This window comes from Mus musculus, chromosome 6 (genome assembly GCF_000001635.26).
Source record: "Mus musculus strain C57BL/6J chromosome 6, GRCm38.p6 C57BL/6J".
Classification (NCBI taxonomy): Eukaryota; Metazoa; Chordata; class Mammalia; order Rodentia; family Muridae; genus Mus; species Mus musculus.
This window is the reverse complement of record NC_000072.6, coordinates 64,971,058-64,991,907: the sequence shown is the minus strand read 5'-3', so window position 1 is coordinate 64,991,907 and position 20,850 is coordinate 64,971,058. Positions and strand designations below refer to the sequence as shown.

Genomic DNA, 20,850 nt, shown 5'->3' with positions numbered 1-20,850 from the left:
GAGCACTGACTGCCCTCCTGAAGGTTCTGAGTTCAAATCCCAGCAACCAGATAGTGGCTCACAACCATCTGTAATGAGATCTGATACCCTCTCCTGGCACATTTAAAGAATTATAGTAATAAATCTTTGGGCCAGAGTGAGCACGTTTGACAGGAGCGAGCAGAGGTCCTAAAAATTCAATTCCCAACAACCACATGAAGGCTCACAACCATCTGTACAGCTACCGTGTGTACTCATATACATAAAATTAAAAAAATCTTTAAAGAAAAAAAAAAAAAGAAGAAGTTCACTACCTGGGATACTGACAGTGGCACTGGGAAAGAATCTATTATGAGCCAGCATTCTTTCTGGCTGGGCACAATTTCATTCCTAAGGTGGTAGCCCTAGAATTCCTTCCCGGGACTCCTGCAGAGCTGTGCTCCTTTTACATCCATGAGAACTGCTGTAATCACTACTGTGTTCAAGCCCAGAGGATGAACTTTCTGAATCATACTCTACGTCGGTGTCTCTCTTCCCTTCTTCGCCCTCTTCGGGGAACTGTCTATTCATCAAGGCAAACTTGTGAATGGCTTCTTCCATCGAGTACTTGGTCTGCCCAGAAACACATGCTTCAGTGTCCTCGGAGTTCAGATGGATCTGCAGGAAGAGGTGGAGGCTGTTGTCAGAAAGTAAGAGTGCATTCTGCAGGACTTTTCTGAAGCAATCTTCCAAGCCCTGGTGGTGCTGGTCGACATGCTCGCGATTGTTAATGTTGAAAAATAGGTTTTTAGATGGAAATACTAACAATTGCTTTGGAGTCTTTGCCTCAGCCACACGAACTCTCTATACCTTCTTCTTACACAAGATGTTTTCATTGAAAAACACATGCTATTTGTGTGAATACACATCTCATAGTTGATGTAAGAATGCCAAAAGTCTTCCTTTTGAATCCTGGGGTCTTGGACCCAGATGCTCACGAACTCCTATAATGCCAGTATTCAGGAGCAGAATCACCTTATAGTCAGCCCCAGGCCAGCCAGGGCTACACAGTGAGACCTTTTTTCAAATCACCACAATCACACTGGCTGTCAAAATCTGTTAATATAGCTTTCCTAATATGAAATATTGTTAAGGACTCTTGTTTGAGAAACATAATCGGTTTCCCGTAACTTTTTGAAGAAAACTCCAAGACACAGATCAACTAACATGTGGCTGGTGAGATGTTCTAAGACCAACAAAGCAAGAGTGTGCCTGTGGCCTCTTGTACACTGGCCAGAGGACAGACTACATTGGTAGAATCTAGCGTTTTTGTGTGTGCTTTTAAGAGTTAATACCAAAAACCTAAGTGTGCATTTACAGGTGAAAGATAGCCACAGGCTTGATCTCAAACACAAAACAGAACAAAACGCTTTTTTTCTTTATTTAAACTTTGTTCTTATGAAAAGACAATAAAATCTACTGAAACGTATTTCCATGAGATTTGAAAAAAACGTACTGACTGATTTTAAAGACTCTAAAGTCTTATTTTTAAGAAAAAGTCATCAGAAAAACCACCTAGAAATTACCTGGAGAAAAACTAACAGTCAACAGAGCTGTGTATCCAGAATGTGCACTGATCATCAGGAATGCTGCTTGCGTTCTCTCCGCACTGTGGAGAATGATGAGCTATGTCCTCTTCTTATAACTTAGACCCAAGAGGCAAATGCATGATGTTCAAGTCAGGAAAGGTTTGCATCTGGATTCTGGTGAACGTGAAATGGGTACTGGGAGCCATGTTTTATGTCTTGGTGTGTACTGTTATTCTTAAGCTATCAAAAACCATAAAAAAATTACATTCAATTTTCCTAGAATTTAGAAGTAACTATAGATTGTTGTTTGTTTATGTGTGTGTGTGTTGGTATGTATGCGTGTGTGCATAAGTGTACATGTACAAGTGTGCACATGAGTTCACATATGTCCAAGGAGGCCAGAAGAGGGCATCAGATACCTGGAGATAGAGTTATAGAAAGTAATGAGCTGCCTTCCATGGACCCTGAGAACTGAACTTGGGCTTTCTGAACAAACAGTATAAACTCTTCACTGGTGATCCATCTCTCCAGTGCTATCAGTAGAATATTTAAATAAATAATAGACTCAAGTTGGATGTCAATTGTGCTACTTATTTTTCTATAGCTTTAAATAAATTATAGAAGATTTGAAAAAATGTAATTATCATATTTATTGCCACTGTACTAGACTTTATCATCTTGTGTACATATCTCTGCTCAGGCCTTCTTTAAGAAAGAACTTAAGCATTCATAAATGTCTTTCTATATTCCTAGGTGACGAAAAAGGGGATGGATTCTGGTTGCTCAGATGACTTTCTGCTTTGCCTGGGTTAGGGAATACTTTTGTCTGTCTTTTGTCTTCCCTGTGCATCCCATGCTTGCTTCCCACCCAGCAACAGCATCAAATACTACATAGGGAATAATACTCAAAGAGAAACTAAGTGTCTTGAAGTTCACACTTTGGTTTGACTCGAATTTACTTTTACCTTTTAAAATCACCGCTGGTCATCAGCTGAGGGCAAGAAGGCAATTTATCTCTTTTGCTCCCTAGGACAGCGACAAATTTATTTCAAGCAGTGCCTTATTATGAAGGGTGATTTCTTTAGTTCTTTGAGAAATGTGTAAATGACTGTGAATACCATGTAACACATTCACATTCCTTCTGTGGTCATCCCATGTTCTGTTTAGTTTGTGGTTGTTGTTTGTTTTTCTCCTGAGACAAGGTCTTGCTATGTAGTCCAGGCTGCCATGGACTCATAGGTTGGCTTTGAACTCTTGATGATCCTCCTGCCTTAGCCTCCTGAGTGCTGGAATTACATACATGAGTTATCTCACCTGGTTAGACGAAAACTACTTTAAATTTTTATTGAACTATTAAAATTTGTTTCTTTAAAAAATTTTTAAAAGATTTATTTATTATTATACATAAGTTCATCTGTAGCTGACTTCAGACACACCAGAAGAGGGTGTCAGATCTCATTATGGGTGGTTGTGAGCCACCATGTGGTTGCTGGGATTTGAACTCAGGACCTTAGGAAGAGCAGTCAGTGCCCCTACCCCCTGAGCCATCTCACCAGCCCTTAAATTTAAAAAAAAAATATTTTATTTATATGAGTACACTATAGCTGTCTTCAAACATACAAGAAGAGGGCATCAGATCCCATTCCAGAGCCACCACCATGTGGCTCTGGAAGAACAGTCAGCGTTCTTAACCACTGAGCCATCTCTCCGGCCCCTAGAAATTTCTTAAGAAGACAAAGCTTTTTAGTCCTGAGAACTGAAGAATGAAAAATTTGTGTTTTGCTAGCTCTAACAAAATGATCCTTTATCAAAAGTTCTTTATCAAAATCATAAAACAAAGCTCTGGGGATTTAGTGATTTCACTGAAGTCTTACAACACTGAAGAAAAATGTATGTATGAGTTCACGGGTTCAATTCCCAGTAGTTCATTAATATTGTCTCCCAGTGAACAGAATCCAAGTGTTGAATGCCTTTAAAATATTTTATTGATCATTATGCATGTATGTTGATAATGTTGGTGGGCGTAGGTCAAGCATGCAATGGAGAACATGTCAAAGCACACCTATGGAGGTCGGAGTGTATTTTCTCTCTTCTACTTTAAAAGGATTCTGGGGATCAGACATAGGTGACCATATTTGCATTGTTGGATGGCAAGTGCCTTTATCTACTGGCTAAGCAATACTGATGACCCTTGATGTGTTTTTATGCTTTAGTTCACCAAAAGCTAAGTGAATAAAGCAATACAAAGACAATCATGCCAAATACAATCCTTGTCCATTTCTCCATGAGGTCTAAGCAAATACTAAGTTGGAATAATTACATCTGGCACAAGTTAACCAGCCATATTCTTCACTTATTTAGGGTACAGCAGTCATACATGGACTGGGTCTTAGGCTGAATGTTGATTCTTTCCTCTCCCCATAGATTTGAAATTTGAACTTCTGACCCTCCAGTGTGATGGTATCAGGGACAAGATTTTGGGAGGTGATTATATCATGATATTGAAGCCCTTATGAATTGATTGGAAGTTTCACAAGGAGAGACACAACACTGGTCTCTGCATCTTCTATCATGTGAGGCTCAAATGAGAATGTGATCTTCAAACAGAGCAAAGGACTTCACCAGAACCCAGCTGAACACTGGTGAGTTTTCAGCTTACAGACATTTCTGTTGTTTGAACTATACAGTTTATGACATCTTATTATAGCAGCCATAACTAAGACATTACTGGCATCACTCCCATGGATGTCTTTTGGGTAGAGTGCTAGTTAATTTTGTTGCTGTGATAAAACACTAAGACCAAGGAAACTTATAGAAGATTGGGTTTATGATAGCAGAGGGATAAGACTTCACCAGGAAGGGGAGATAAAGTGACAAGTGGCAGCCATAATGGCAGGAGCAGGAAGCTGAGAGTTCACACATTAAATTGCAATCACAAAGCAAAGAGAGCAATTTGGAAATGGCCAGAGGCATTTGCCCACCCTCAAAGCTCTCCACTAGTAATGTACAAACCTCCCCATACAGAACCATCAACTGGGGATGAAGCATTCAAATGTTCATGACTATGGGGGACATTTCTCTTCCAAATCACTGTAGATAGCATGGGTAGATGAACAGAAGAACACTGATTTTCAGACAGTTCTTGAAGTAGATTGCAAAGTAGTTACAAATCTTTTTTTTTTTTTTTTTTTTTTTTTGGTCAGGTGACACATGTTTCTTACGTCCTTCTGTTAGACTGAGGGGATCTACTTCTTTGTTACTGAATCTGGTCCAGATAATTCACTTTGAACCAAGAGTGTGTATGTATATATATATATATGAATGACTGGAAATAGACAATTGGCTCACTGGGAGTAGTTTCTCTCATTACTTTTCAAAACTGTACATTTACCATCATTTGAACAAACCTGGGCAAACCTAGTGGGGTAATCAGATCTGTGGTCCAGTTACTTTGTGGATTAGCAGAAGTCCATCTGGGGGCTGGAGAGATGGCTCAGTGGTAAAGAGCACTGACTGCTCTTCCAGAGGTCATGAGCTCAAATCCCAGCAACCACATGGTGGCTCAAAACCGTCTGTAATGAGACCTGACACCCTCTTCTGGTGTGTCTGAAGACAGCTAGAGTGTACTTATATATAATAATAAATAAAAATCTTAAAAAAAAAGTCTATCTGACCATAGAAACATGAGGGCTCAGCTACTTTTCAGTGAGCATGCCCAGTTCTCACTAAAGTCTTAGGTGCCAAGAACTTCCTATCTCCATGGAAAACTGAGATGCTATGTTAGACCCATGATTGAGTCCAATCTGACATGAAGAGGAGTCATCGTGTGAACTCTTCCCAGATTTCTCATGTACAAAATCATGGTTACCTTGTTTTGTAAGTAAACAGAGTTTTAACATAGTTTGTTATGCAGCAGAGACCATATGATACAGACTTTAGGGGACTTAGTTCATTTATCTCATTTTGGAGATGACAGTTGAAAATTTGAGAGGTTAAAAGATCTACTCAACATCAACTATCCAGTAAGTATTGTTTGATGACAAAAATAAAAGATAATATGAAGAAATGTCAGGAGATATTGTCTAAAGGGTATGTTTGAATTGTAATATATAAAGACACCTACAGCTCATGAATGTTCTGTTGTGCTTACCTGCATGGGAAGGCTGAACAACACAGCACATAAAAGCAAGATGGTTTATGTCAAGAGGATGTAAGTTCAAATCCTACTTGACTGCCATCTCATCTGTGTAGCCAACTAATCACTAGTTGCTTTGTCTGTACAGTATGCATGTTTGCACATGCCTCATTGGCATAATAAAAAAGCATTAACATGATGAGTGAAGTATTATGTATGGTGCCTAGCCTTTAGTAAGATTTTCACGAATGGCTGCCATTGATATTATAAACATATATGTCAGAGATTTATTTAGAATGCTCAAGTTAATGATTTTTTTTAAAGATTTATTTATTTATTATATGTAAGTACACTGTAGCTGTCTTCAGACACTCCAGAAGAGGGAGTCAGATCTTGTTACAGATGGTTGTGAGCCACCATGTGGTTGCTGGGATTTGAACTCTGGACCTTCGGAAGAGCAGTCGGGTGCTCTTACCCACCGAGCCATCTCACCAGCCCCTTTTTGAATTTTTAAAAAATGTAATGAACATTTGTAGCTACAATATCTAGAAACTATTGTTAGCTACTAATTTCATTTTTAACAACTTTTATTCCTTTCAAGACAGGTCTCCTCTAGCCGTGGCTGGCCTTGAAATCTCGATCCTTCACCTGCCAAGTCCTGGAGTTTCAGGTATTGGTAGCCAAATGGGAAATCTTAAGCATAGACCCTAGTTAAAAACTTTCATTTTTGTTTATAACTATTTTACTTATCACTATATATACCACATGGGTCTCAGTTCACTATCAAGGGCTTCAACGAGAAAACAACAAAACCAGCTTTCAAACTGTTTCAAAGAAGAAAGGTAGCATAGAAGTCCAAAGACACTAAAATATTCTGACTGGCCCTTTGGCCACAATAGAAAGCTAGCTGGTACAGTTACGAAGCGGAAAGCTATTCAGGTAACCGAGAAAAGAAAAAGCCAGCAGCTGTAACCCCCCGGCTGCAGATGGAAGAAAGAAACATTGCAGAAGAGGCATCTCCAACTTCTCCGTACTGTAGTTTTTGTGAATGACCATTGTCATGTCTCTGGTATGGGACCACATTAAGAAGAAAGGAAGAGATCATCACCGTGACCACACCGCAAGCCTCAGGAAAGCCATTGTCTGTTTCTTGTTGGAGGCACATTGTTCAATGTTTCACCGAGGAAAATATCCCTTGGCATTTCAGGGGCCGAGCTGCATCTCTGAAGCTCACTGTGCTTACAGTTGTCTGCGTATGAATCACATGGTTATCAGCTCAACTTTCAAAAGATGGCACCTCCCTGGACATCTGCTTTAAGTGATTAGCATCTAGGATCTGTGCATAGAAGTTTCTTAAAGTGAAAAATTATGATGTGTGCATTTAATATTAGCTCATTTCAGACGGTGGAAAAAGACACTGTTTAGAAAATGTAGACAGAATTTCATTTCAGCTCTCTCAATACCCTCCTCCACGAACCCCCAAGACAGATATCCTCATGGTGCGCTGGATAGCCTCAGATACCCTACATAGCCAAGGATGACCGCAGACTTCTGACTCTTCTGTCAATACCTCCTGACTGCTAGGTTTACAGGTGTGTAGCATTGTGCTTGGTCTCTGCAGAGTAGGGGGCAGAAGCCAGAGTTTTGTGCATACTAGGCAAACGCTCCACAAACTGACTTGTGTATCTTCTGCCCATGAGTCAAATCAAATTGTATCAGAAGATAATGTAAAATTTTGAATGAAATTAACTTCTTTCAAATCTAGTTAATATATTTATATATAATTAAAATAGTTTATTTCTTGGTATATAAGTGTCTTGACTGTAGGTCTGTGTACCATTTATTTGTCTGGTGCTCACAGAGACCAGAAGAGGGCATCAGATAGCCTGAAACTGGAGTTACAAATGGTTGTGAACCGCCATGGAACACTGGGGAAATGAACCCAGGTTCTCTGCAGGAGTAGCAGTACTATTAGCTGCTGAGCCATCTCTTGAGCCCAATATATATATTGGATAGGGCTTTGCACCTCTGGCTGATTGGGGTCTTGCTATGATTCCTAGACAGGCCTCAAACTCACCTTAATTTTTCTGATTTATCTTCCTAATAGCTGGATGTGCAGGCATGAGCCACAGTGATACGTTTCCTCCGTCTCTTCCTTTTTCTCTTCCTCTTTCTCTTCCTATGTTTGTCTGTCTGTCTGTCTGTCTGTCTTTTTTCTCTCTGTGTCATCACTTCCAAGATGATAAAAATAAAGACTCTCATGTACACTTTTCCCTCCAAGGTGAGCACAAAGGAGAACTGCTTTACCACGACACTTGTGATACAAATGATTTGGTGTTGTCAAGCTGTCCAAGTGTGTGGTGAACAGATGAAAGTTCTCTGTAGCTCTATAAGACAGGTGTAACAAACAATGGCTTCTCTCAAGAGCTCTTCCAGAGAGGGGTCATCTATGCCTGATGAGAGAGACCAGAATGAGGTGGCAGTTCAAATTCCATTGCCCAGTGAGTCTAACCAAGACTTCAGTTGGGAGCTGTTTCTGACAGGGGTGCTGAGTTACAGACTTATGCCTACAATGAACACAGCTGGGTTTGAGTCCCTTTCATATGATGTCTTCCAGCAAGGGACATTCAAGTGATAAGGCTTTCAGTGGCTAGCTGAACTCCTACCAGTTTCCTGATTAGTTCTGAAGCCACAAATTTCTTTCTTGGTGGAAAAGGCGTAGCAGCAGCCTTACCTTCAATTCTGTGGCCTTTTAAGAGGGACTAGTTTTTGTAAAAACCAACCAACAACCACAATCACCACCACCACCACCACCACCACCACCACCACTACCAAACAAAAACCAAAAACTAAAACCAAACACACACACAGACACACACACAGACACAGACAGACACACACACACACACACACACACACACACACACACAAACACACACACACACACACCTAAACAGTCTGATGATATCTAAGACCTTCAGCCCATGTGGCTAAAGAGGAGCATACTTTCTGTATGAGATAATAAACAAGTGGAAACTTTTTGAAGTTTTAAGTTTTTATAATCTTGTTTAACTCTCTCTCTCTCTCTCTCTCTCTCTCTCTCTCTCTCTCTCTCTCTCACACACACACACACACATTTAACTAGATTAAAAGTAGTTATGAGTTTGGATACATAAGACAGTTGGTTTCAGTAAAGCCCAGTGAAGTTGGTTTTAGTAGTTACCACATGCTTAGTTGTTACTAAAAACCTTTTTTTTTTTTATTAGAAAGTATCCCCAGAGATGCTGTGCACCATGGAGAGGCATAATTAAACATTTAGCTACAGTCTCTCTTTAAAGGGAATAGAAAATAGAATAATAAGATTTTGTCTTTAAGTTTCTCTGGAAGTTTATACTAAAATTCTTTTAACGTCAAATTGATTTTTTAATATCGATTTTTTTTAAACAGCCAAGAAAGAAATCTGGTTCATAGTCTGAATTATGCTAAAATAAATCAGCAATTTAAACACTTTGTTTGTTTGTTTGTTTGTCTTAACAAAGTCTGATTAGTGGCTGGTTTAACTTTTGCTCGTGAAGTGCATGTGTGGGTTTTATGTATTGATGACTCTTTTAATCTTGTAAGAACCACATCCAGCAATGAATCACATTCTTCGAGTGAATAATTCAGTCCTGACGCCGACCTCAGAGGGGGAATATTGTGGTCATGCTGTCTGAACAGTGTGGTAGCTATGGCTACCTATATAATTCTTCCCAATGGAAAAAAAAAGTGACAATGACATTAAATTTAATCAGGTTTCCCTTTTCTGTGGTTCCCACTGGGATGAGCCACTAGTGTCCTGCCTTAAATATTCAAAGGCCTTCCTGAGTAGTATGCATGTGTTCATGTACTGGGACAATGTCCTGCTACTGCAGAACAATAGATCTGTCACATAGTGCCCTTGCAACTGGGGGCAAGGTTAGCTAGCGGTGCTGAACACAAGGTTTAGGGGCTGAGCTTTAATCCAGGGAGCATCTTAACTCTCAACAAACATCAGTAAGGAAATGTACACAGGCACTTAGTGTCCTGGGGTAAAGAGCCCTGGTGGCTGAACGAGCTTCCAAGATTTCCAGCCTCACTTCACAGAGGTGAGAGGCCTGATACTGAAGCTCTCATGGTTGAAAAGTCACTGAAAAACAAACTAAGCACATATTTAAGAACAGAACTCACATCTATGACCCTGTATTTCTGCAGAACACTACAGAAAGTAGAGGTCACTTTCCTTTAAGTTATAAACAGAATTATATATTTTATATAAAATATAAAAATACTTTAGCCCATTGTCTGTGTAGGAGGATTATAAGCTGAATGTTAATTTTTTAAAGGGTGAAAACCACCAAGAGATCATTACTGAAGTCTTAGGAGAATGTTCACATCCAGTATGTGGCATTCATCTAAAATATCCCTCGTGCTCATAACTTTGGGACTCTGAAAAACAGAAGAAAGGAATATGCAAATTAAGTTCTATCTTTTCTTTCCTTGTACATGGTAACTTCTGCTATGCAGACAGAGTAAGCCCATTTTGGGTTATGTTTAATACTAAAATCTGGCCAGAAAAGTTTTGAATAGTGTTAATATATTTGGGGATCATATTGTATAACTAAATACAGTGTTTAAATGTTGTATAGTCATAATGTAATAAGACTCTTACATATTACTTTCTACAAATATATATATATATATATATATATACATACATATATACATTTATATAACAAAATACATAATCAAGGTAGAAATGGAATATGTGGTAAATGAAATGTTTCTTTGTTTCTCTTTTATTTCTTATCTCTTTTTCTGAGTGTTAGTTTGTATTCAAATCCGGCTCTATGTCTTAATCAATAGGCATGCTTAATTTCTACTAATACCAATTTGAAGGCACGAGAGGTATTAGTTCATTGCAGATTCTCTTATAGAGTTATATTTTAATTCCCAAGTCAGGTGCTTGAATATGGACAACTTGAAATTGTTTTTAATGTCAAGATCATAATCAAAGAAGTAAGTGTCTCATGAATGGATCAGAAAATCTTTTGCTAATGACATCTCAGTGACCTCAGAGTCATGGAGGAGTTCAAGGTCAACCAGTGAGTTGCTCACAGTGGTCAACTATTTTTGACTGACTGACACTTGTTTTTTTTAACCTTTGAAAATGTGATTTCATGTTTATCAAACTTTGACATAAGGCATTGTTTATAATATAGAAATGGGGACCCTGTGCCATGGCTTTCCAACATAAACTTGACACACAATATATTGGCATCCTCTTTAGGACAGATCAGTGTCAAAGGTTAGGAGGTCAGGAACAGACAGACTTACTGAATAGGTTTCAGTCAGAGAAGGCAGGTTCCCCAGGAGAAACACCCTTCCAGAGAGTCACATTTGTGGACTCTAGGCAGAGCCGCTCAGCTCTTTCCATATTTTCTATTGTTTGCTGACAGGACGTTGGAATGAACAAGTAACTCATGCAAATGTACAGGGGTGACACACAGTCATTATTTAGAGGGGAATGGAAAGAGCCCAGTGAGTTTCAGCAAACCTAGGAAAAAAAGATTAGTAGGGAAAGTTTATTCTTTTTTATGTGTTTCTTTCTGTCTTTTTATGTTTAGAGACAGAATCTCGTTATGTAGCTCTGGTTAGCTTGTAATTTCCTATGTAGGCCGGTCTCATATTCACAGAGATCTTCCTTGCACCACCATACCTAGTTGTGTTTTAATTTTCGTTTGTTCTATTGTTTGATTTATTTTGGACATTTCTTCCAGCAGCCCAGCTGGCCTTGAACTCCTGATCATCTTGTCTTTGCTTCCCAAGTGTGTGCCACCTGCACTACATGGCAAACATTTGTCTTTATCTAATCTTGTGCCTCTTTCTGATTATTCTTCACTCTGGTACATTTTGGACATAGGACACAGCTGATAAACATTTAGTGTATAGTATAATCGAGTCCACTGCCTGGCTTTATTAGATTATTTTAAAATGATATTATTTGTTTCTTTTGTATGGACATGTATGGGTGCACCTGTACCATGGTATATGTGTGGAGACAGAGGACAGCTTGCAGGAATTGCTTCTTTCCTTCAATCACATGGGTCCTGGGATGGAATTCAGATTGTCAGGCTCAGTGGTAAGTGTCTTTTCCCTTGTAATCATCTTCCAAGTGCTCGTTAGATTAAAAAAGAAATATCTAATTTTCTTTAATCTAGAACAGTCCGGTCCCCAGTGTTCTATTTTATTTAATATTTTTTGGGGGGTTTGATAAATCCTTCTTGCTCAGGGATAATACTTTGGTTTTTGTAGCATTACCCTGATATTCCTGTTTCTTTCTTTTTTCCTTTTTAGAAATTTGAAACAAAATTTTGTTACAGAGGGGTTGTCACATAATTGGACACTCCTCTATTTTGTACACACTTGTTCTTCTCTCCATGGACAGCTGCTTCTGAAGTTCTCATCTGGTGACAGCAGGCCCCACAATCCCAACTGTGACAGAATAGCCGTAGAAATGCCTCAGCGATTTACGTTGGAGGTAGGACACTGGGGTTTGGCTCTTGTCCCTAGAATCAGGAATGTGCAGATGCACTTATTCAAAAACACAAAATAAAATTTTTGTAGGCGTGGGCAATGACAGCAAGAAGCCATTAAATATTGTCAACTGAAAGCAGCAAATGAAGGAGGAACCAGTCTTTCTTTCCTTCAGGGACATTTCCAGCTGAATTCTCTGAAGTCATTGGTGAGGAACCTGCATTGAGCGCCCTGCCACAGTTACGGGGAATGACCAAGCACTGTAATGAGAATTCCCACACCCCCCTCCTACTGTGCCCATCCCAGGTTCCCTCTCTTTAGAAATTTCTGTCACTACTGGTTCTGCTATAGTTGACAAAGGGGCCACCCCACAGCAGCCAGTGAAGCAACCCGGACAGCCTCTGTTGAATCAGTGATCCCTCTTTCCTACCATGCTCACAAAATTTCCAAGTATGTTATTATAACCAATTCTGAGAAACTCTACAGAATTTTCTCAACTATCAAAGAACTGCCAATATCTGGATTCTTCCCAACAGGCACTGCAACATTTGCCCACCAACTTTCTGCTCTTCATTAGCAGGATGTCAAAGCAGAGTGCAGCCCCATCCTAGAGCTGCTAGTGTGGTGTTGCGGGCATCTGGAACTCTGTCTTTCTCCTCATTCAGGTCAATATCACATGTCCCTGCAGCCTTCAGCATGGGCATTCCAGTTGTTCAGTCAACTTTCCCTTTTCACGGTCACTATATGGTGTCACTGCTCAGGGATTTCTTTAATACGTTTATTTCAATTTGAGTGTTGCTATCCTTTCCTTCCAGAAGCATGGTATCTTCTATGGCAATGATCTCTCTAGCTTTTCTGAAGTCATGAGTTTGAAAACCTCCAAGGTTTAGATTCAACTCTTCTTTAAATACTGAACCACCAGTAGCAATAGTCATATCTTTAAGCTGGTTCCATTGTTCCCAAACCCTGACGCTTTGACTGCTGCAACCTCAAGACCACTTTTATCCTGTTCAAAACCAAAGTACTTGGCCTTCTTCATAAACATTATGACTATCGGTCTTCCAGTGGATACTGGCAAAATTATACAGTAGGTATGATGGAAAGAACACTTGAAAATTTCCTTCCATTCAACTGAAGATAGGCATGTTAGGATACACATTTTTAATGTTATTACAATATGGGGAAGCCTGGCAGTCGTGGTGCACGCCTTTAATTCCAGCACTTGGGAGGCAGAGGCAGGCGGATTTTTTAGTTCGAGGCCAGACTAGTCTACAGAGTGAGTTCCAGGACAGCCAGGGCTACAAGAGGAACCCTGTCTTGAAAAAAACCAAATATATATATATAAATAGATATGGGGAAATATGTTCTCTGTCATGGTTTCAATAAGAATGACTCCATAAGCTTATGTGTTTGAATGCTTGCTTAGTCACAGCTGTTGCCACTTCTTGAGTATGTTTAGAAGGTGTGGCCTTGGTGGAAATGTGTCATTGGGGGTGGGCTTTGATGTGTCAAATGCTGAAGACAGCCCCAGTGTCTTTTTCTCTCTGCTGCTTGTGGAATAGGATGTAGAATTCTTATGTATTTCTTTAGCACCATGTCTGCCTACATGCACCAAGCTCCCTGGGGGGAGTTCTGGGAAGTCTGGTTGGTTGATATTGTTCTTCCTAAGGGGCTGCAAACCCCTTCAACTCCTTCAGTCACTTCTCTAACTCCTCTATTGGGGACTCCTTGCTCAGTCCAATGTTTGGCTGCAAGCATCTGCTTCTGTATTTGTAAGACTCTGGTAGGGTCTCTCAGGAAACAGCCATAGGCTCCTTTCAGCATGCACTTCTCGGCATCCACAATAGCATCTGGGTTTGGTTTTTGTATATGGGATCAATCCCCAGGTGGGACAGTCTCTGGGTGGCCTTTCCTTCAGTCTCTGCTCAACACTTTATCTCCATATTTGCTCCTGTGAGTATTTTGTTCTCCTTCTAAGAAGGACTGAAGCACCCTCACTTTGGTCTTCCTTCTTATTGAGCTTCATGTGGTCTATGAATTGTATCCTGGTTATTTGGAGTTTTTGGCCTAATATCCACTTATCAGAGAGTACATACCATATGTGTTATTTGTGATTGGATTACCTCACTCAGGACAATATTTTCTAGTTCTATCCATTTGCCAAGAATTTCATGAATTCATCATTTTTAATAGCTGAGTAGCACTCCATTGTGTAAACGTACATTTTCTGTTTCCATTCCTCTGTTGAGGGACATCTGGGTTTTTTGCAACTCCTGGTTATTATAAATAAGGCTGCTATTAACATAGTGGAGCATGTGTCCTTCTTACATGTTGGAGCATCTTCTGGGTAGGATTTTGATTCTTGATCCATTCATTTAGCCTGTGTCTTTTGAATGGAGAATTGAGGCAATTGATAGTTAAAGCTATTGTTAAAATATATGTGTAAATTGTGATCATTACATTGTTGATTTTTGCTGTTGTTTGTGCTTTCAGTGGTACTTTGTGTTTTAATAATGATGGGTTTGTGTTTCTTTCCAGTCTCTCTGTTATGCCCATTCCTCTCTTCAGCTGGAAAGAATGCTTCCTGTGTTTTCTAAAGTCTCGTTTAGATACCCACTTCTTAGGCTGTGTCTACCGAAAACCCTTTTTCTCTCTTCTTCAATTGTGGCAGAGAGTTTTGCTGTCCATATTAGTCTAGCCTGGTCATTAGACTCTTTTAGGATTTGCAGTGCATAGCTCCAGGTTCTTCTAGTGAGAAGTCAGTTGCTACTCTCCCCGATCATCCTCTGTATGTGACTGCATATGTCGTTTTTTTCCTCTTCCACATTTCGGTACACTTTCTTTTTCTTCTGTATTGTTACTGTATTAACTCTGGTGTGCTGTGGAGATTTTCTGGTCTTGTCTATTTGCTGTTCTTGTGTCTGCATGGGTGTGTCTTTCCTTTGTTTAGGGAAAATTCCCTATGATCTTATTGAGGATCTGGCCTATGGCAGTGAATTGGGACTCTCTCTCCTCACCTGTGCCTATAATTTGAAGTTTTTAAATGGTGTTCCACATTTGCTGAATATTCATGTCTTTTTTTCATATTTCTCACATATTTGGTCTAGATCCTCTATCATAGCTTCCCATCCTGATATTCTATCTTCTGCTTGAGTTTCTACTTGTAAAGCTTTCCTATGGATTTTCTAGCTAAGTTATTGGGTTTTCTCGCTTCCGGACTCATTTCATCCTGAGTCCTCTTGAGTGTTTCTATCTCCTTACTGAATCCTCTTCTCACCTTCTGGGTTGTCTTTGCCGTGGCCCCCAGCTTTATCTTTGCGGTTTCTTGGACATCATTCAGCTGTTTGCTCTCCTTAAGTCTTTCTCCTTAATTTTATCGAGTTGTTTCTTTGACTCTTCTTTAAACTCCTTGAATTATTTGATGAAGTTTATGATTGTTCTTTTAATCTGTGTCCTGGGATTCATCTCGGTAATTTTCATTGGTAAACATTTCTATGGTTTTGGAGATAAGATACTGACTTGATCAGGTTGGGGAAGATGAGAGGAATGTGAAGGATGAGCCTTAGAGGCTTAGGTGGGACATGGACAGAGGGACTCAGCTGGTGTATAGGTTGTGCCATCCGGTCCAAGCCTAAAGTGCAGAGATAGATCTGGTTGAGTGGCAAGTTTTGATGTGGCATGGGAGGGTCTTGTAGGTTAGAAGAGAAGTAAGGGGATTTCTGGCAGAAGCCTAGCCATGAGTTGGGGTGCAGGCTGGGGAGGCCAGACTAAGCTGCTGCACTGGATGTGGAACGTGGGCTGGAGAACAGGCATAGATTGGGAGGTTATGGAGACTAACTGGACTAGACCCTGGAGAAGGAACGGGGAGGTCAGTGGTGAGGAGGGCAGATGATGAGCAGAAGGCACCTGGGAGTAGCATGGGCCTTGGGCCACACCCCAGGTAGGAAAGTTTATTCACTTTTTGAGTGTAAGTGTGTGCATGGGGGTGTAAATTTGGATGGCAGCCAGCTTTGAAAACTCAGTTCTCTTTCTATCATGTAGGCTCTGGGGATTGAGCTCCGGTCATCTGGGCTGGTGGCAAATACTCTTAGAAACTGAGTCCTCTCATCAGTCCTGAAAGACCTCAAATTTTTGTAGAAGAAAACTAAAACATTTGGAATAAAATTTTCACTGCAGGAGATAACAGAGGACTAAACTCTGCCATTTTATGAAAACCATTTGATTGCTCTAAGAAGCTCGGCAATCCGTCATCACAAGAAACGGGAAGAAGCTGGACAGTGGTGGTGCACGCCTTTAATCCCAGTACTTGGGAGGCAGAGGCAGGCAGATTTCTGAGTTCGAGGCCAGCCTGGTCTACAGAGTGAGTTCCAGGATAGCCAGGACTACAAAGAGAAACCTTGTCTTGAAAAACAAAACAAAACAAAACAAAACAAAAACAAAAAATGAAAGAAAGAAAAAAAGAAAGGAAGGAAGGAAGGAAGGAAGAAAGAAAGAAAGAAAGAAAGAAAGAAAGAAAGAAAGAAAGAAGGAAAGAGGAAGAAAATGACACTTAGGCACAGTGTGCTCAAGTTGCTCAAAACCCATTGTCTTAGTCAGGGTTTCTCTTCCTGCACAAACATCATGACCAAGAAGCAAGTTGGGAAGGAAAGGATTTATTCAGCTTCTACTTCCATACTGCTGTTCATCACCAAGGAAGTCAGGACTGGAACTCAAGCAGGTCAGGAAGCAGGAGCCTATGCAGAGGCCATGGAGGGATGTTCTTTACTGCCTTGCTTTCCCTGGCTTGCTCAGCCTGCTCTCTTATAGCACCCAAGACTACCACCCCAGAGATGGTCCCACCCACAAGGGGCCTTTCCCCCTTGATCACTAATTGAGGAAATCCCTTACAGTTGGATCTCATAGAGGCATTTCCTCAACTGAAGCTCCTTTCTCTGTGATAACTCCAGCTTGTGTCAAGTTGACACAAAACTGTCCAGTACACCCATGATAAGAGGAAAACTTGGAAACCAGCCATGGCAGCAACAAAACCATGGCACATTCTTTTCAAAACCCAGTGCAGACAAGACTGCAACAAGGTGACATCATGAAGGTAGGTAAAGAAAGAACAAAATTAGGATTCTATACCTAGTGAAAATATATTTCCAAAATTGAAGAGAGGAGGTTGGAAAGCTGGTTAGGGGGAAGAAATGAGAGTATTTGCTGCTCAGAGTGGTGCGTTCCTTTAATACTAATGCTGCTGCTGCTGCTGCTGCTGCTACTACTACTACTACTTTGTGACCTTGAAGCCAGCCTGGTCTACATAATGAGTTCATGAAGAGCTACACAGTGGTCTTAACAAACAAAAAAATCATCATCATCATCATCATCCCCATCCCCATCATCAGTAGTCACAGAGCAGTAGAAGTGGCAGCAGGAGCAGCAACAACAACAACACTGAAAGAACACGTGCTGGCTGTTCGTGCAGAGGACCTGGGTTCTGAACCCAGTGTTCTCCCTGTGGTTCACAAGCCTCTGAAACTCCAGTTCCAGAGGATCTGCTGCCCCCTTCTGGCCTCTCTGGGAACCAGGCATTATCTATGTAAAAGTCTAGTTTTTTTGTTTTGGGGTGTGTGTGTGTGTGTGTGTGTGTGTGTGTGAGAGAGAGAGAGAGAGAGGGAGAGGGAGAGGGAGAGGGAGAGGGAGAGGGAGAGGGAGAGGGAGAGGGAGAGGGAGAGGGAGAGGGAGAGGGAGAGGGAGAGGGAGAGGGAGAGGGAGAGGGAGAGGGAGAGGGAGAGGGAGAGGGAGAGGGAGAGAGAGAGAGAACATGAAGTTGGGATAGGGAGGAAGTGGGGAGGTTCTGCTGGGAGACACTGGGGGAGGGGAAAACATGACCAAAATATATTGTGTGAAAATATTTAAATAAAATAATAAAAATTAGAAATGACCTCCACAAACAAAATATATTTTCAAAACGAACTATTTACTATTTATTTATTTATTTATTTATTTATTTATTTATTTATTTATTTATTTATTGTATGTCAGTACACTGTAGCTGCCTTCAGACACACCAGAAGAGGGCATCAGATCTCATTACAGATGTTTGTGAGCCACATGTGGTTGCTAGGAATTGAACTCAGGACCTCTGAAAGAACAGTCAGTGCTCTTAACCACTGGGCCATCTCTCCAGCCCTACATTTTCTAAAAAATGGAAAAGAGGTAAATTTTTGTTCCAGTGATGTACCAGTTAGAAGAATTACTCACAGATCTTCAAGACATGAAATGCTATGGGTAGAACTCCATGATGTATGGAAATGATACCACATAAGAAGTAGATCCTGAGACGAATATCAGCTCAGGACCCCCAAGACCAAGTTATCAGCACATAGGAGATTTATTTGCACCAGAGGAGCAGAGGGCAGGGATGAGGGTTAGAGACAGGAGACAGAGGAAGAAGGAGAAGGGACCAAAGGAGCGGGGAGAAAGAAGGAAAGGGACAGGGATGAGAGGTATTTGTCCCAGGGGGACATCGGACAAAGTATTGTCTCAGGATAGAGAGGAGACAGACATGCATACAGGAAAATTGCAGTTTATAAAGGTACAAGGGAACCCTCGTATTAGGGCAAGGTGTTTAATTTAATTGGGAATGTTAATTAGGTGAACCAAAGGGAACCTTTGATGGCTGGACTTCAATACTTTGATAGCTGGACGTTGGTAGTCAGTTTCAGGAGGAGAGACTGGCCAGATTAGGGCAAGTGTCAGGGATGTAGTCTAAAGGTCTTTAGCAAGGCAAAGGGAATTGGGGAGAAGGTAGAGACCTGCCAAAGTCATGCTTGCCACAATCAAGTTGGCCAGAGTCCCTTCAGATCCTAGAAATGAAGTGCCCAGTGCACAGATAATATATGATCTACTGTTGTTATGTAAAGCTTTGAAAAGGCAAAGAGCTAATCGGGAAATAGCAGTGTATGTGGGAGTTCACTTACATGGAGAAGGACAGCAAAAACACCAGAGGAGAAGACATGGAAGCCCTGGATCTATGAGGAAATTGGCACTATCTTTGTTGCATGCTGAAAGCTGACTGTGGAACATTAAAGGCAGATGCTGGAAGCACTTATGCCACTGTGCCACACCGAAACAAGCTCCCACCACTGAGAGAGGCTGGACAGCAAAGTAACCTGAAAGCAGTCAGAGGAGACAAAGGAGAAGAGCTCCGAGGCTAAAAGGGACAAATAGAAAGTCAGGATGGAAGTGGCAGCTTACGCCAGCCCTACCAGTAACTGTGGCAGTTTCAATGGCCCAAGGTATAAGATCCCAAGCTGTTGGCAGGGATGCTAAGATATGTGTTAGTTAGTTGACTTTCTTTCTGTTGGATGAGTTTTCTTCTCTCCATCCCTCTTCTCCCCACCTCCCTCTTCTTCTTCTTCTTTTTTTTTTGTACTGAAGATCAAACCCATGGCTGCACGAATGCAAGGCAAGTACTCTGTGCACTGAGTTTCATTTCCAAGTCCCCCTCCCTTTTGGTCTTGTTTTATTTTGAGGCTGTGTTTTCTTAAGCTTTTCAAGCCAGCCTTGACCTCACTCTGTTATTCCAGGTAGGCTTCGAACTTGTGATATCTTGTTTCAGGTTTCCCGGTAGCTTGGAAAATGCCATAGGGCTTGTTGTTGTTAATGCTCTGGAAGTTATTCGATTATTACGTCTTGTTTATATATGTAAGGAATTCTGGGAAGAAGTGTGGTATCCATCATTCTGTGGAGGAAGTCTTTGTGATACACTCCCATTCTCTTTTACTTGTATTTGTTTGCAGGTGTGTGTATGCTGTGAGTGTATGCCATGTGTACCCAGGGAAGCCAGAAGAGAACTTCAGATCTCCTCGAGCTGGAATTACAGGTAGTGCGGCAAACTGAAATCCAGTCTTCTGCAAGAGTGGCGCACACTTTTAACCACTGAGCCACTGCTATTATTCTAACCAGCATATTTTTTTTCAATCAAAAGTCACCAGATTACTAAAGAAGTTGTCACTCTTTGCTGTTTTGATACTTACAAATAGGGTTCCTTTCCATAAAACACACACAGCATCAAAATACTGCTTCATAGAAAGGATAATTATACAGTATTCCTTAGCCTTAAAGTCTTATTTATCGATGACAGTCACACTTTAAAAGTCTTGTGTAAAAGCCTTTAACTGGTGGGAATTATAGTTTTAGTAATTCACAGCTGTTCTGTTATTTGTTGACATGCCATTTTCAAGGTCTGGGGACCAGTTCACTGTCAGGCATTCTGGCCTCATACACCAGCTAATCAACTATACCATATAAAAAGACATTCTCTGGCTTTCATTTGTTGTGTTGCAAATCCTCAGGCATTGTGCCTTACATTTTTGACTAGCAAGTGCAAAATCCAGTTCAGGTTACAGTGGAAGTTATGAGCCCAGTCCCTGGCCTTTGACTTCTAATTTAGTGGCACAGTAGGTGTAAATTAATATATCACAGCAAAGCTTTGCTGCGGGTGTAACTGCACTGTGCCTTTAGCTGCTCTGCAGAGGGAAAATTCTCACTCAAAGAGCCACCACTTTGTGCTTGTGTCTAAAGTGTAAAGACTCCTTCTCGGCTGCTGCAGGTGCTTCACTTCCAGTTTCT

The 20,850-nt window shown here is 40.8% G+C and overlaps 1 pseudogene; it reads right to left on the bottom strand.

The window, feature by feature from the left end:
- Positions 280 to 1,050, bottom strand: Gm15534 (predicted gene 15534; annotated as a pseudogene).